Raw genomic sequence first — 18,219 nt, 5'->3', positions numbered from 1 at the left:
AGAGATGAATTTGAGGCTAAATTGCCACCTATGATGCATGACATTGAGGAATTGAGTATTGGGGATTACATTCCTACTCATTCCTCCTTGAGTGAATGCCTCGATGATGGTGATAAAAAGCTCTTTGCTCCTTTTTGTTTTCAAGTGCTCAAATCGATTCTAATTGAGGGTGAATGTAAATTTGCCAACCAAAAATAGTTTTTTGAGGAGAGTTTGCCTATTCCTTTCTCATTTCCTTATTTTGATTCTTCTTTTTCTTATTTTCTTGTTTTGTCTTTTGATCCTTCCTCTTTTAGGCATCCTTCTCCTCATTGGCATCGAGTACTATCATACTCTATGCATGCTTTACATCTTGTGATTGCGTATGATCTATCTAATGAAATGTGTGCTAGTGCATATGATAAACTCTTGAGATAATTGACTTGGTATTTACTAGAAAGGGTCATGCTTAGGACCTTAAACAAGCCTTTCTCGGGAAGTAACCCATGTTTTATTGCTTTCATTTTCTTATTTCATTTGAATTTTACTTATTTTTTCTTTTCAATTCTTGATTTTGTTTTAGGTACTTAAGCGGAATAAACGTTCATTCTCGATAGCATATGGAAACAAAGCACGATTTTGGAGAAAGTTGATTTCAAATAGAGAAATTGAATCATTTGTGGGTATTTACACCCACCCACTATCCGGTAGTGTCTCTCCGCTCCCGCTTTTCATTATTCCATGAGTTGATTGGCTTATGACTTGTTGGAGCATGGGGTTGGATGGTTGGAAATGTTGATTTGGTTGCCTCCATTTCTCTTTCTCTAATGTGTTGTGATTTTCGGAACTATGTATGTTGGTTGAATGCGTGTTTTCATTTCCATTTCTTTTTCTCGTGTATTGTTTCCCCCCCCCCCCCCCTCCCTTCCCTTGATTCTTTGCTTCAAGCATTGAGTACAATGCTTAATTCTAGCTTGGGGGGATAGCGCGCTTTTCGCTAGCATGGGGGATGCGAGTTTCTTTTCATTTCTTTAATTTTCCCTTTTTTCAAAATTTGCAAAATCTAAAAACATTTTCTTTATTTATTTTTCTTTTGAATTCTTTGAAGAAAAAATAATCAAAAAGGCTTAGAAAATCCAAAAAAAGTCCAAAGTGATTGAATAAAAGCACTAAAAATGATTTGCTTGTCCAAAGAAAGAATCTCGATGATTTTTTAATGTGGAGTCACTTGCTTGTCATTTGGATAATTGAGTAGATGTATTTCCGTTGGATATTTGCATGTGTGAGTTAGGGCGATTAGGGATAGCTTAATCTTTGTTGCTTGAGTCTCAACTTGAAAAAGTTTTCGATAATTCTAAATGGTGAGCTTTGGTTTGAAAAGAGTTAATTTTGTTCTCTTTTGGATGTTCTTTGCTACCTTAATTTCCTTTGGTGCACTTCATTTCCCCGAATAAGCTATGTTAAGAGTCAATTGGATTGTAGAAAAAACAAAGAGTGTGATTCATGTTTCGAGTCCAATAAGTGGTGCCAATGAGCCCACAAGGCGAAAGCCAAAGTGTCAAGTTCGAGTCAATAAGTGGCGCCAATGAGCCCACAAGGCATAATAAGCCTATTAAAATCTACAAAAAGAAAAAAAGAGTCAATAAGTGGTAAATACCACAAGTCCTTGAGAAAGTGGGTTAGTTTAGATGATTGAGTGGGAGCTTGAAGATTTATTAAGTAAAGTTTTCCCTAGTGATGATGAATGTCATTGCGGCTCAAGAATCGAGACTCTAGACCCATTACTCAAATGCCTTAATCTTACAATCCAAGATTCTCTTAGCAAAAGTCAAGTTTGGGGGAGTCAATGTGCATTTTAGGTGGTCGTGATCATATTAATCCATTTGAGAACAATTTTTGACTTTTCGATGCCTTAGTGAACCTAATTGATGATTCGATGCTTTGATTGTGATTCTCTTGCACCTTAGATTAGTGTACCCCTATATTCCTAACTTGTGGATGCATCTTGAAGATGGTTATGCTTTGAAAGTTTGTTTGAATCGACCATGTTTAGTGAACCATACTTGATGAGATGACTTTTGTTGAAATGTCTTGATTGTGCTTAATAAGAGTTATGGGTTAATCTTGTGGGAAACCCTTGCGAGATCTCACTCTCCCTCTTGAGCGATCTTGGGGTTTAAAGAGCTTGTTGCATGTGCTTAAATGCAATCGTGATTCCTACGACAACGAGTTAGTGTATATTCTTCCTCGATTTCTATTTTCTTTATTTCCTTTAATTATTAGCTTTTTAATAATTCGGTTTGCTCAAATTTTCTACCCCATTTCCCTTTGTGTTTCATTTTTTTGCTCGTGGACGAGCAAAAGCTCAATTTTGGGGGCATTTGATGAGTGACATTTATGTCGCTCATAGGGTAGTAATTTAGGCATAATTTGAGTCGTTTTATTCTATTTTTAATATTTTTTATCTTTATTTTCCTTAGTTTCTTATTTTGAATGTTTATAACTTAGTTTAATGTAATTAGCCTTTTTATATTAGTTTTTAGGATTTATTTTCTTAATTTATCTATTTTTCTTAATTTCGTTAATTTTATAGGTAATTCTATTAATTGGTTTTTTTTCGTTATTAATTTCTATTTCTTTTAAGTCACTCTCGTTTTTTATTATTTATTTTCGTTTTATTTTATTTTATTTTGTTTCTCCCCTAGCCTTTTGTTTATTTTTGTGTAGTTACCCCGAGTACAAATTCAAAGTCTTACGGCGCGAGTAGTTTCAAGGCCGAGCAAATTATGATATACGATCAAGAAAAGTCAACTCTTACTCAATCAACAAGCTTGCAATCTGCAGCCCCTATCTCCTAACCTACACTACACATCTCCATATCCTACACCACACTACTCTCACACACCATCATCTGCTCTTCTCTCCTGCTGGGAAGCTCCCCAACCCAACAACAAGCACCCAAGCATTCACACCAGCACTCCAACTCCCTCACAGCAACCCTTCACACCTGTGCAACTCTACAACAAACCAATTTCTATTACCATCGTCATCTAAATCCATCAAAACTGCACTAACCCAAAATAGCACAAAATCACATCCCAAAATAGAGAAAAAAACAGAGTAAGTGGGTTCGGTCGAACCCGTATTGAGTTCGACCGAATCCGCAATTTAGAAAAGTTCCTGACAAGGTCGGGTCCGGCCGAACCCACCGTGTGATCGCCCAAACTAGAAACGGGTTCGCCCGAACCTCTATTAATGTTCGACCAAACTTTTGGGCGCTCGATATTTGTACGGAATTACTGAAGCTCGACGGCTACGATTGATTGATAATGAGCAGCGACTTTGCACCCTTGAATTGAATTGATTATGATGATGGGTCGTTCGATTGCTGAAGGTGATGATGGATTGACGATGAGGATTGAAGGTGATGATTGTTGATGGTGGAGGTTGGTTGATGATGGACGGTGGTTGATGGATGATGGGGGACGATGATGATGATCAGATTGACGGTGATGAGTTGATTAATGATGATGAACGATGATGATTAGCGAGGATGGTGAGCCGCTGAGAGGAGAACAACAAAGTAAAGAAACGGAGATAAGGGTCTGATTTTTTTTTATTCGGGGGCTACGGGGTTTGATTGTTTTTAAGGGGGTTCTTATCTTTTTCCTTTTTTTTATTTCTTTTTTTAGGCTTTAGTATAAATACAAAATTTTGGGTTATGACAAACATTGTACATAGTTAGGCTTTTATCACCACTTTTAGGGTTTTCATTAGATTTTTAGAGAGAGAGAGAAAGTGAAAAACTATCAATAAAGTTGGTGGTTTTGTTAATCAAGGGTGATAAATTGTTGAAGCTTTCCACCATAAATCAATGAGAAATTTCTTACTCTCTCTTCATTTATTTCTTTATTGATTTATTTATTTATCATTTTAATTAGTTTAATTGTTTTTGTTTAGTTTAATGATTCATGATTTGATTAATTATTTTATTTCTTAGATTAATGTTTAGAATCATGTTTTTAATTGTAATTTTCTATAAATTTTATATTTTTATGTTAATGGAGTAGTGTTGTTGGTTAGGGTTTGGGTGAAAACCCAACATTGATTGGTTTTGGTGTTTGTGATTGGAAATTAGGGATTTTCATGATTAAATTATTATATGTTTAAGCATTTCCAATACATGTTGCATTTAACTTGATCAATTAAGTGTTCCATGATTGCTTGGCGTAGTCTAGTTGGGTTGGAAAGGGATTAAAGACCTAAACTAGACTATTCGGTTGAATTTGGACTTTAATTTACCTCGGGTATGATAGGGTAGAACGGGAGTTCATCCTTGATGCTTAGGGAAATTTTTCGCTCACCGGGAGGTGGTTGGAGCTATTTGTGAATTCAACGCTTATTCATGTAGTGTTTGTGTTTCATCCCATATTTGCAATCCTCTTATATCCAATCCATGATTTGTTGTTGTTTGAACCAATTCCCCAATCTAGTTATCTTTGATTTCTTAGTTTAGTTTATTTAGTTTTAGTCGATTAGTGACTTTTCAAAACCCCGTTCCGACCTAGCTTATCAATTGATCGATTAACATAAATTAGCGCACCTTAGTCCTTGTGGATTCCGACCCTTGCTTACCGCTTTACTTGTGTTTAGTGGTTATTTTAGGTAATTTGTTTGATTACGAGAGATTAGTAACGACCTAGTTTTACCCTCGATCAACTGCTTCCAAGAATATTCTGAAGTACCTGAAAAGGCACAAAGATGATTTCCTGGTCTATGGTGGAGATGATTTCCTGGTTAAAGGCTATACGGACGCAAGTTTCCAAACCGACAAAGATGATTTCATATCACACGCTGGGTTTGTCTTCTGCCTCAACGGAGGTGCATTAAGCTGGAAAAGTGCTAAACAGAGCACCATTGCGGATTCTACAACTGAAGTGGAGTACATTTCTCCACATGAAGCAGCAAAGGAATCTATTTGGCTAAGGAAGTTCATAGGTGAACTTGGTGTAGTCCCCTCCATTAAAGGACCAATAGCTCTATATTGTGACAATAGGCAAAGGAGCCTAGACACCACCAGAGAGTCAAGCATGTACTTCGTAGATTTCACCTTCTACGAGAGTTCGTGGAAAGAAAAGAAGTCGAGATAAGCAAGATTGGAACCGACGACAACATCTCAGATCCATTGACTAAACCTCTGCCACAAGCGAAGCATAACTCGCACACTGCAGCCATGGGAATCAAGCATGTTGGAGAATGGCTTTGTTGTCCTAAATGAATGTTTTAAAGTTTTAGAGTTTAATACTTTGTAAAAAGTTTTGGTTAACCATTCATATAAATGAATAGAATTCTTTTTTCCATTTAATTGTGTGGTTATTAAATGATGAGTCCTTTCAATTTGACGATATATATTCAAGATAGATTGTCAGGACCGGTCATGTGACTAAGAAATGTCTATCAAGTGAACTTGAATGTCAAAAGTTGAAAATGGTCCCTGGTCGGAAGTTTTCTATAAAGGTGGACGCATAGAAAACGCTAGACGACTAGAGTGCAAGATGACTAGTAGTTCTGTTTCTTGAACTATGTGGACATGGCAATGTCGCAATCATTTGCATAGATATTTACTTGGAAGATTAGTATCGGACAGACCTATGAAACTTTACTTTAAGAGATGAAAATCTGTCTTAAGTAAATTTCATTACATTATTAGACACTAATCCTCAATACCTGAGTGATTTGAGATTACTTGTTTGAGAACTAGTTACTTTGATGTTGTCAAGCGTCGCACCGTAAAAGGAGACTATAACGGCAACGCTCAGGTAATCACCTATCAAACGAAGTCTAACCTTAAGATCACAAGATTGGGATTGTCCTCCCATAAATCGGGATGAGATGCTGAAAGTTGTACAAGGCCACTCGGACTGCTAGAAACTGAAAAATGCATGGCCGTACTCAGATGAATCATAGGCTATGATTATCTGTTTATTTGATCAGTTGAACTCTGAAACCGAGAAATACCTCTGGACATAATAAGGATGACTCTCTTACCTTATGTTCATGAGCAAGCATCAAGTGACAAAGGAATTAGGAAATGCACACTTGTCCCTAAGGACACGTGGGAGACTGAAGAAAATAATGCCCTTGGTCCAAGTATGCATTTAATGTTAAGTCTAATAAATGCGGTTCATTATTAATTAACAAGTTAATAATTCCGTGAGATCAAGTGATCTGAATGCCTAGCTAGAGGCCGCTTCAGTTCAAGTGGAATTTAATAATATTAATTCACAACTTACTCTTGACTGAACCCGTAGGGTCACACAAATAGTACATGAATGGATCAAGTATTTAAGTGAATATATTATTCATTAAGTACTCCATTTATGAAATTCGGAAACGACGGATCTCGGTTCCAGTGGGAGCTGAAATCGTCAAAAGGCAAAATAAAGAATACTCCGGAAATGATGATATTACCGGAAACGGAAATATGGTTCATAACGGAAATGTAAATATTATCCAAGTCGTAGATGTTGTCGAAAACGGAAACATGGCTCGTGTCGGAAAAAATTATCGGAAATAGAAATATTGCCGGAATCATAAATATTGTCGGGAAAGGAAATTATTTTTGGAATCGGAAATATTATCGGAAACGTAAATATTTGTTCGAAACGGAAATGAATTCCGGAATCGGAAAACGAATCGGAAGCTCGACGAGCGACAACCCGGCAAGCGAGTCGGCCCATTGCTCGACAAGCAAAGGCAGCACCATGGGCTGTGCCCTGCGAGCAAGGCAGCAGCCATGGGCCACACCCTGCGAGCAAGGCAGCATCCATGGGTCGCGCCTAGCTACAAGCATGGCAGCAGCCTCATGGTCCGCGCCAAGCTGCAAGCAAGGCATCAGCTCATGGGCCGCGCCAAGCCTGCGGCAAGGCAGCAGCACATGGGCTGCGCCCAGTTTCACAGTCCGAACGTTTTGACACTGGATCCGTGCGGCGCACTCTTGCCTATTGGCGGCAAGGATGCGAGCCTTGTGCGGAATGAGTGTCTTGTGACTCGTAGGGGCACGAGTAAGCGTCTGATTCTGAAGGGACATTCTTTCCTATTGACGAAAAGAGAGAGGGACGAGGATCGATCGGGGCGCTTGTGTGCGCACAGTAGGCACAAGCGGGACCGACGACGAGAGTGTATTTGTTTTGGGGATTTTGATGGGTCTTGGAAAGCTTAAAAACATGCGACAGCACAATATCTATAAAGGCTAACAACAATGCAAGTGATTAAGCAAAGACAACTTCTGATGAGAGGTATGGGTTCATACCCCTCATAGAGGTTTATTTTGAATTAGCTAAAACATGCTAGTGAACACTGGAATTACAGTAACATAATAATTGTATCTAGAGCCTAAAAAACTATTAGAAAGATCCTAGAAAGCACTAGATAAGAAAAATACAAGTAAAGGAAGGTTGGATTCTAACACCCAGCCTGCGAGCATCGTGTGCAAGGCCTACCGAGGCATGGGTCGAGGCAGCACGCACACCAACGTGGCCCGTTGTGGCTGCGTTGGGTTGTTCGTCTTGGGCTCCAAGAAATATCCGATTGCTTAATTCCCAAGTAACCTTGGATTAAGCATTCCTAGTTTTGTCCAGAAAAGTAATCTCGGGTCCTCATTTTATGGAACCGGTCCCGGAACCGGTGGGAACCGGTTCCAAACCGGGTACCCAATGTAATTAAAAATTAAAGAAAAAATCTAATAAACTAACATAAATTAATGTGGTAACGCTCAATTCTGATGGATAAATTGGATGAATTCATAAAAATTGCAATTTTGTCAAGAAAAGTAGGATCTTTTCTTGTTCAGTAACAACAATTGGGAACACTTAATGTCTTTTTCAATAAAAAAATCCGACCCACATCTATTTCTCTGCCATCAACTTCATCCTCCTCGCATTAATAATAAAATCGGAAGAGAGTAAGAATGAGAAAATGAAAGATAAAGAGTAAGTTAGTTTCTTATTGTGTGCGTGAATGGAGGGATTGAGGGACGAGGGTGAGTGGTTGGCTGCAGTAGTGAAAATTTATTTTTAGGGTTTAGTTATTTTATTGGCGGGTATTTATGGAGTAGTAAAGTTGGTATAAAATGGGCTGGGCTTAAAAAGGTTGTTCAAGATGTTCACAATTTAGTAAATTTACACGAATATTTAGATTAGGACCGGTTCCACCGGGTACCCAGTGGGTACCGGGTCCAAAATATCAAGAACCGGAACCGGTACCACTGGGACTGGTTCTAGGTTCGGACCCGCCGGTTCTTAACCGGTTCCGGGTCCGGTACCGGGTAACCAAACTTTTTCTTCACCCCTAGAATAAACCACGCACCACAAGCCAGCGCTGGAAATTTCAAGCGCTTCCTAACACATCGCTAATTTTTTTGGCGCACACTGGTTCAGCTCCCGACAACTTCTAAATATTGTCAACTTAAAATAAAAAATGATACGTAAACTAAATTATTGGTTCACTAATAACACTTATGACTGGCATAATACCATTCAAGCTAAAATTTTGGACGTTCACCCAAGCTAAGCCTTCAAAAATCGCTATTACAAAACAAAAATTGAGTCATTTTGAGTCCATGTCGAAATTCTGCCCAAAATCAATAAAATTCGCCATCCTGAAATAGTTGTCTTATAACATAGGGCTATCCTCATCACTTGGCACTAAACAAAAATTAACAAAGATTGTCCTTTCTAATCATCATCTTGATTCCAGAAATAACAAAATTCCACCGAGTCAAGGGCTACCACCCGAGAACAACTCTCAAAAAAGGATCAATCCCTGACAATAGCCTCAAACCACGGCTTCCCAAGGCCAACCGCCTCCCCATGCGCAACCAAATTCGGGACGGGAACCCCTCCCGACCATGACACACTGGATGACAAATGCCTAGACCAGCACGCCTCGGGCTACTGTTCGTATTAGAAAGAAATCCCTCCAAGGGAGAGGCCGCAATAATGACCCTACACTGCAGGACGAGGAATTTGATCCCACCAAATTGATTGCACCTTCCTCAAACTTGGAAGAACAGTCAAGCCGTGGTTGGCGCAGGACCTTCAAGTGGACCAACGCCCAAGGAATAAAGTTCAAAGTATCCGCAGGAGAAGGCATAATGTTCGACGAATCTGATTTTGAATCTGATAGTGATAGGTCTGTAGATGCGTTCAAATCTAGCATAGATCCAGAAACTTACACTCAGGAAGACCTTTTCAATGTAATGATTAACGATTTTAATAAAATGAATACTGCTCCTGAGTACACGCGCCTTAAAGGTATGAATAGCCAAAACGAATGCCTTGCAAATGACAAAACTGAAAGTGAATATGATGACTTAATCAAAGAAATCATTGAGCAAGAATACAAAACTCCCATAATCGAGGACACCGAGTTAGTGAACATTGTAACTGAGGAAGATCCTAAACTAATAAAAAAATTCTAAACCTTAACTCCCACTGAAAAAATGATCTAATCCCCACACTTAAAGAATTCACGAGCGTCATTTCATGGTCTTACAGGGACATGTCCGGAATAGAGCGAGAAATTGCTGAGCATAGGATATCGCTGGAACCCAAAATGACGCTTGTAAAACAGAAGCTATGAAAACTCAAACCTGAAATAGCTTTAAAATTCAAAGATGAAGTCACAAAACAGCTAAACGCAGGATTCATTAAAAGTATCCAAATATCCAGATTGGGTAGCTAATGTTGTCCCAGTGGCTAAGAAAGATGGGCGAGTGCAGATGTGTGTAGATTTTCGTGATCTCAACAGAGCCATTCCCAAGAATGACTTCCCGCTACCACATATTGACATACTGGTAGACAATACTGCGGAGCATGCGTGATACGTGTCGTTTACCGTATTAAATTAAAAACCTATCTTAGACCTTCAAAAATATTAACAAGTAGTAAAAGGGTAAGAAAGGGTCGATCCCACAAGGAGAATTATTAATCTACTAAACATCATAGCTTAATCAATGAAACTAAACTGAACATTATTTACCTAACTATAAACGTTTGTTTACCTATTTACAAAAAGAGGGGGGTTGTGAAAGTCATACTAACCACTACTTGATAATGGCTAAAAAAAATAATACTACTACTACTTCTACTTATAATTACAGAAGAGACGACACAACTTTACCAATTCAAATTCATGGTTTTACGGGATTAGGTTCTTTAGTAATTAAATATAACCAAACTTGAGAAATCAATCGATTTAATCTATTAGACTAACTGCAGAGACTTAAGTAACAAAGACTCCCTATACTCCCTTAAATCGTAATCAATTATGAACTAAGTCAAAATGACTCTAAACCACTCTTACATACATAAATATGATCGCAACCTGTATACTTTAAAAGCTGGAAGCATTGGAAATTAGGAGATATCATTAGTCCTAATTAATCTAATCACATAAATGTTTAGACTAATTAGATGAGTTTACTTCATAATCTATACTATAACCATGATCGAAGGCTCCAATATAAATTAAGTGCTACCCATTATATGATTCAAACTAAGCCAAATCATATAATTAGCAATCAAGTACAATCATACATACTGATAGATAATAACCAACACATACGAATTGTTATTTAATCAAAGTAAAATAAGAAACCCAATTCAAAACTAAATCTGATGATTATCTCATGTAGATTATATTATACCAAACAATACTACATACCAACAAATTAAACAATTTAGTCCAACAAAATAATACAGTAATTAAATTGGGGATTGGGTAATTGAGTAGAAGAAGAACTTATTATATCTTCTGACTAAGAACACCCAAGCTAGCTCCGGCTTCGACCCCGCAACTCTCCGTCGTCCTTCTTGACCTTGGATTCAAGACTAAGCTCTCTCCAATGGCTGCCTTCTCCTTATCAATTACCCAATTTCAGATCCGACTATAATCCCTCAACTCACAAATTTTATGGTTCTCCTTTGTGTCCTCTATCTCCGTATGTGTATTTGAGGGGTTGGGCTGCAATTTTATATGAGATAAACCCTAGTTTTTGACCGGAGATATCGGAACTAGAAGATCGGTAGTGTGATTCTGTTGTTGTTGCGTCGAGAAGGAAGGCAAAGAAACTGCTGCTCGTAAGAAGATTTCGTTCTCCAACAACCCACATATTTGATTTTTAGGTATTGGGCTTTCTCCACTAATTTTGGAATGTAGTGGGATTATTCACTTACATCCCACGTGTTGCTTTAGTTGGGTTTTCTTCATTTGGATGAAAGCTAGAGTTAGTGGGCTCAATTCCCTTCACAATGTTCCTCCTTATATCTTTGTATTAGTTTTGTGTCTCGTATGAATCCACGGGCTTCGGTTTTCTTCTCGAGCAATTACTACCTGTAGCATTAACGAGTACTAATTAAGCTAATTTAACAATAAAATAGAAACTAAGAAAAATATATTTATAATTATTAAAAGTAATTCAAGACCCAAAAAATAATAAATAAAAGATGATTGTATGGTTTAAATAAGGGAATAAATATATGGTAAATAATTCACTTATCAAATTCCCCCACACTTAGCTTTTGGTCGTCCTCGATCAAAATAAACAACACTAAGTTGTACTATGCCAATAAGGAAATAAAACCCAGTTATTTTGGACAATCTAAACCAATGAGAAGAGTGATTATTTTCATGAAATCCAAAATACATTTCATATCACTACCAACAAGCATGGATCATTGAACAATAGGAACAAGAGTTTAGCACCCTAGTTGACCAACCTATCTTACCGCTTCCTTTCCCCTAAGTTTGAATCTTCCCTCATAGATGCGCAACCGTATTAGCTCATGCCTCACTTAATTTGATGACCCTCGCCAGGACTTGCACAAAATCTTACCCTCCACCGTTAAAGGACCAAAAGTGTACTTAGGAGATCAAACAGGACTTTTATACGGTTGTAACGGGGCTAGGGTTAAGGGTAGGAAATTCATTTAGAAATGTGGTGGCATAAATAATCAAGCTAAGTGGAGCAAAAATACATGACATATAACATTCGGATCACAAGAAACTCCAATTTTACAACTAATACTATACCCCAACTACTTTGTTTAACCGTATCCTCCACCTTTTTCCATATGAACCTTATTCAATGCAATAATAAGATTTCCTTGAATACTAGTACTTCATTATATTGCTGCTTTGTTTTGATTTTCGTACTCTTTTTTTTTTCTTTCGTTTTTTTTTTTAAAATAAACTAACCCTCTTGTAATTCTAACAATAATAATGACTCCACTTAGCAAGACTTAAGGTAAAATCTGTTGGAGGTCACATGCTTGTAATTACGGTTTGCCAAGAAAGGTTATTAAAGCTCAACAGGGCTAAACAAATGAAATTTTTGTGAATATATAAATGACAGAAGGCCTAAATACTCTGGAAGCTCTAATTATGAAAAAAATAAAATGCCTAAATCATTTCTCCTTTACACATTGGTCATTGATCTCGGAAAGCTAAATTGCAAGTCCCAATTTGAGCAATCAATAAGAAGGATAGAAGTAAGGAAGTGAGTCTTACGAGGTTCGTGGCCCTCTATTTCGGGTCTCATCGCACAGAGGGAAAGCGAAACCATGCAGCACAAACCATGTCAAAGAGGGATTTATGTTATCTTTAGATATCATTCATATTGATCCAATGCAAGCTAGTGTGTGACAAAACCATAAAAACCATTTTTTTTAATCACTTGTCATGCATTTGGTTTGGATTGTCAAAATAGCTAACTTTTATTTTCCTATGTCACAAGCACAACTGAGTTTGATTAATATGAGAGAGATACTTCCACAAAAATTTTGACAGCATGTCGTTTAAAAATGACCATTTCTAACTCCCCCCACACTGAAACCTTGCATTGCCCCAATGGAAAAAAAATAAAAAATGGTAGAGAGGGAAGATGGGACTTAGCTGGTTAAATTCACTGATGCTGATGATTAGTTGATTAAATGTTGCTGCCGACTGGTTTCCAATCACTAATGTAGTAGGTGGTGGAAGATGACTTTATCGTCTCATTTAATTCAACTCATTGGAACACTATGGGCGTTGAGCAGTCTGATACCTCAAATGATTGGGCCAGAAGGGGAGCAATTGTATGTATTTCTGCCTGGCTTGTTTTTGGTTGAGTTAGAATAATGCATTTGTTAAGCTATTTTATAGCGTGCTCTGCCACAAAACTGAGTTTCACTCCTGCATATAAACTAAATAAATCATTAAAGAATGACTAACCCTATGACAAACATAAAAACAAATATTGAACTACAATTCTAAGACTTGTAAGTTATCCATGCTTCCTTGTAAGATACTTTATCTTAGGGTAGTTATGTGAAGGGAAGGGGCACAAAAAATGCAGGGGAACATAACCCGTGGAGTGAACTAAAATAAAATGAACTTGCAGAAAATTAAAACAGTAAAGAGAAATAAATTTCAAAAAGAAAACAAAAGAAGAAAACAATCGTGGGTTGCCTCCCAGTAGCGCCTTTAGTTTAAGTCGTTGGCTCGACGTTCTCAATTCTTTGTCAGACTTTCTCAAACGTGACATCTTCGATCATCTGCACATAAGCTTGATCATAGAAAGGCTTTAATATGTGACCATTTGCTTTGAAAGTTTTATCAGTACCAAAGTCCTTTATTTCCACTGCACCATGAGAAAACACATTAATGACAACAAATGGGCTAAGCCATCTAGTTTGCAATTTTCCAGGAAATAATTTCAGTCTAGCATTAAATAAAAAAAACTTTCTGGCCAATTTGAAAAGATTTCCTAGCTATCATTTTATTATGGAATGCTTTAGTTTTCTCTTTGTAGTTTTTAGCATTTTCATAAGATTCAAGCCTTAATTCCTCTAACTCAAGGAGATGTAACTTTCTTTCTTTTCCAGCAGAATCATAGTCTAAGTTACATTGCTTCACTGCCCAAAAAGATTTATGCTCAATTTCTACAGGCAGGTGACAAGATTTTCCAAAAATAATTCTGAAAGGTGACATTCTCAGGGGTGTTTTATATGCAGTCCTATCTGCCCATAGAGCATCACCTAAACGGAGACTCCGGTCTTTCCTATTTGGATTGACCATTTTTTCTAGAATAGATTTTATTTCTCTATTAGACACTTCAACCTGACCACTAGTTTGAGGGTGGTATGTTGTAGCTACTCGATGAGTCACATGGTATTTTTCAAGAAGGGAACCAAAGGTTTTGTTGCAAAAGTGTGTTCCTCTATCACTAATAATAGCCTTAGGCATGCCAAATCTATTAAAAATGTGACTCTTAACGAATTTTACCACTGTTTTGGCATCATCAGTTATCACAGCTTTCGCCTCTACCAATTTAGAAACATAGTCAACAGCAAGAATAATGTAGACATTACCAAAAGAAGACGGGAAAGGACCCATAAAATCTATACCCCACATATCAAATCCCTCATTCTTATAAGAGTACTGTCGCTCCTAATTTCATATTTGTTGGTCAGTGAAAATGATATGATCTTGTATTGTCAGTGTAGTGTTTACTTGAAGATATATAAATAGCTAACACTATCTTTGTACAACCTGACATTGTAGTTGCGAATTACCCAATAACTAACCCATAAAAATGCTTGGTACCAAACTTATCTGATTTATGTTCTTCATAATCTGGCCCTTAATTTCTTTGTTCTGATAAGTCTAGTAGTATCTACTTGACTGAGTTTGTTTAAACTTATAGGGATCTGACACAAATTGAGATAAACACAATCAAGTCATTGTGAGTTTAAGTGTAGGGACATAAATTGACTGTTTAATGTGGCTGGTAACTTCAATCATGTACGTGAGTGCACTGGCTACTGACTCTTACTGATGTTCTATTTTGAAAAAAAACAGTGACTTTCTGGAATTAGAGAATAATAACTCCTACAACTATTTATTAATTACTCAAATGTGTAGGTAGTCCTTATTCTTGGTTCCCTTTTGTACTATAAAATGTTGTCGGTTCTTGTTGCATTTGTGAGACTCAGTTAAACTCATGCTAAAGTTTTTTTATGGTCCATTACTTTTTTTATTTGTGGTAAGTAAAATAATTTTTGATACAAGCGTAAGATCTTATATATATTCTAAAATTTAATTTCTATAGTTACATTTCTCTCTGCTAGTATTTAACTACATTTTTTCCAAAGTCCTTGTAGATTGATAAAAGTCTGACTTTGCTTTGTCTTGGTCTTGTGTGGCTTATTCTGACTTCTTACACCCATTTCTGGTTCCAGTAGCATGTTTGACTTAAAGTGAACATCTCTAGTTATTAGTTCGGATTTGAATGCTAGATGTACACCAAGAATCTCATGTGCAATCTTATAACTAAATATTGATTTACGAATATGAATATTAAGATTACACTATTGTCAGATGACCCTAAGGTATAAATTTATGCATCTTATTTTTCCATACTTAGGCCTAAAGGTCAATGAAAAGTTTAAGTGGGAGGAAGGGCATACATCACTGACTTGTGTTACTCAACCAGAACCTTGTGTAATTTTTTTATATATACCTGTTAATTGTATCTGATTTGATATGTTGATCACTTTTACAACACAACATGTTGATCAGTGTGGGGGAATTTGATATGTTGATCACTTTTACAATTAAAACTACTTATATCTTCATGCCATGAACATATCTGAACTATAAAAACCAAAATACATATCCAGAAAAGAAAAAAAAAAAAAAAAAAAAACTAAAAAAAAAAAAGCAAAACAAAGTACCATTAAATTCAATATATCCTTGCTGCATGTAATGTGTTTTACAACTCCAACCTTAACTAGTAGTCAGATTTTACTCATTACCATAATTGATAATTACATGCTAGCCTTAAAACCTTCAAATAGACTTATTCACGCATGTCCCAGATACCAATTATGCACCTTAATTGAATACGCATATTGCAAACATCAATAATAAAAATAGTAGTGATTAAATTTCGTACGACCAGTTTAGTTATTCACACATGCAAATATATAGATGAACTACTCCAAAGTATAAAAATATTATTAGCTAAACTTATGACTTTAGAATAATAATCTCCCCGGCAACGGCGCCAAAATTTGATACGTGTCGTTTACCGTATTAAATTAAAAACCTATCTTAGACCTTCAAAAATATTAACAAGTAGTAAAAGGGTAAGAAAGGGTCGATCCCACAAGGAGAATTATTAATCTACTAAACATAATAGCTTAATCAATGAAACTAGACTGAACATTATTTACCTAACTATAAACGTTTGTTTACCTATTTACAAAAGGAGGGGGGTTGTGAAAGTCATACTAACCACTACTTGATAATGGCTAAAAAAAAAATACTACTACTACTTCTACTTATAATTACAGAAGAGACGACACAACTTTACCAATTCAAATTCATGGTTTTACGAGATTAGGTTATTTAGTAATTAAATATAACCAAACTTGAGAAATCAATCGATTTAATCTATTAGACTAACTGCAGAGACTTAAGTAACAAAGACTCCCTATACTCCCTTAAATCGTAATCAATTATGAACTAAGTCTAATTGACCCTAAACCACTCTTACATACACAAATATGATCGCAACCTGTATACTTTAAAAGCTGGAAGCATTGGAAATTAGGAGATATCATTAGTCCTAATTAATCTAATCACATAAATGTTTAGACTAATTAGATGAGTTTACTTCATAATCTATACTATAACCATGATCGAAGGCTCCAATATAAATTAAGTGCTACCCATTATATGATTCAAACTAAGCCAAATCATATAATTAGCAATCAAGTACAATCATACATACTGATAGATAACAACCAACACATATGAATTGTAATTTAATCAAAGTAAAATAAGAAACCCAATTCAAAACTAAATCTGATGATTATCTCGTGTAGATTATATTATACCAAACAATACTACATACCAACAAATTAAACAATTTAGTCCAACAAAATAATACAGTAATTAAATTGGGGATTGGGTAATTGAGTAGAAGAAGAACTTATTATATCTTCTGACTAAGAACACCCAAGCTAGCTCCGGCTTCGACCCCGCAACTCGCCGTCGTCCTTCTTGACCTTGGATTCAAGACTAAGCTCTCTCCAATGGCTGCCTTCTCCTTATCAATTACCCAATTTCAGATCCGACTATAATCCCTCAACTCACAAATTTTATGGTTCTCCTTTGTGTCCTCTATCTCCGTATGTGTATTTGAGGGGTTGGGCTGCAATTTTATATGAGATAAACCCTAGTTTTTGACCGGAGATATCGGAACTAGAAGATCGGTAGTGTGATTCTGTTGTTGTTGCGCCGAGAAGGAAGGCAAAGAAAATGCTGCTCGTATGAAGATTTCGTTCTCCAACAACCCACATATTTGATTTTTAGGTATTGGGCTTTCTCCACTAATTTTGGAATGTAGTGGGATTATTCACTTACATCCCACGTGTTGCTGTAGTTGGGTTTTCTTCATTTGGATGAAAGCTCGTTAGTGGGCTCAATTCCCTTCACAATGTTCCTCCTTATATCTTTATATTTGTTTTGTGTCTCGTATGAATCCACGGGCTTCGGTTTTCTTCTCGAGCAATTACTACCTTTAGCATTACCGAGTACTAATTAAGCTAATTTAACAATAAAATAGAAACTAAGTAAAATATATTTATAATTATTAAAAGTAATTCAAGACCCAAAAAATAATAAATAAAAGATGATTGTATGGTTCTTTATGGACGGGTACGCAGGTTATAACCAAATCCTTATGGCTGAGGAGGATATGGAGAAAACTACTTTCATTACCCCCTGGGGCATGTATTGTTATACTATTATTCCCTCTGGGCTAAAAAACGCAGGGGCCACCTATCAACGATGGTCACCATGTTACTACACGACATGATGCATAAAGAAATATAAGTCTATGTGGATGACATGATAGTCAAATCTAGAGACTGGCAAGGTCACCTACCGACACTAAGGAAGTTCTTTACCAAGATTCTGAGGTATAATATGAGATTAAACTCGCAAAAGTGCACACTCGGAGTAACCTCGGGAAAGTTGCTCGGATACGTAGTTAGCACACGGGGAATAGTAATTGATCCATCTAAGGTCAAAGAGATAATTGAAATGCCCCGACCAAAGTTTGAAAATAGATTCGGGGCTTCCAGGGAAAGTTACAATACATTAGTAGGTTCATTTCCAAACTTACTATGA

The 18,219-nt window shown here is 36.6% G+C and overlaps 1 long non-coding RNA gene across 1 annotated transcript; it reads right to left on the bottom strand.

Annotated features, from left to right (window-relative positions):
- Positions 1-10,642: 10,642 nt before the first annotated feature.
- On the bottom strand, positions 10,643-17,713 carry LOC130462761 (uncharacterized). The gene is made up of 2 exons (XR_008923507.1): positions 17,018-17,713; positions 10,643-13,660 (listed from the first exon to the last, which is right to left on the bottom strand). It is a non-coding gene; the product is annotated as an uncharacterized lncRNA (long non-coding RNA).
- Between the last annotated feature and the right edge of the window lie 506 nt (positions 17,714-18,219).

Source organism: Spinacia oleracea, chromosome 6, assembly GCF_020520425.1.
Source record: "Spinacia oleracea cultivar Varoflay chromosome 6, BTI_SOV_V1, whole genome shotgun sequence".
NCBI classification, from domain to species: Eukaryota; Viridiplantae; Streptophyta; class Magnoliopsida; order Caryophyllales; family Amaranthaceae; genus Spinacia; species Spinacia oleracea.
Note: the sequence above shows the minus strand (reverse complement) of the source record. Positions and strands in the feature narration are given on the sequence as shown.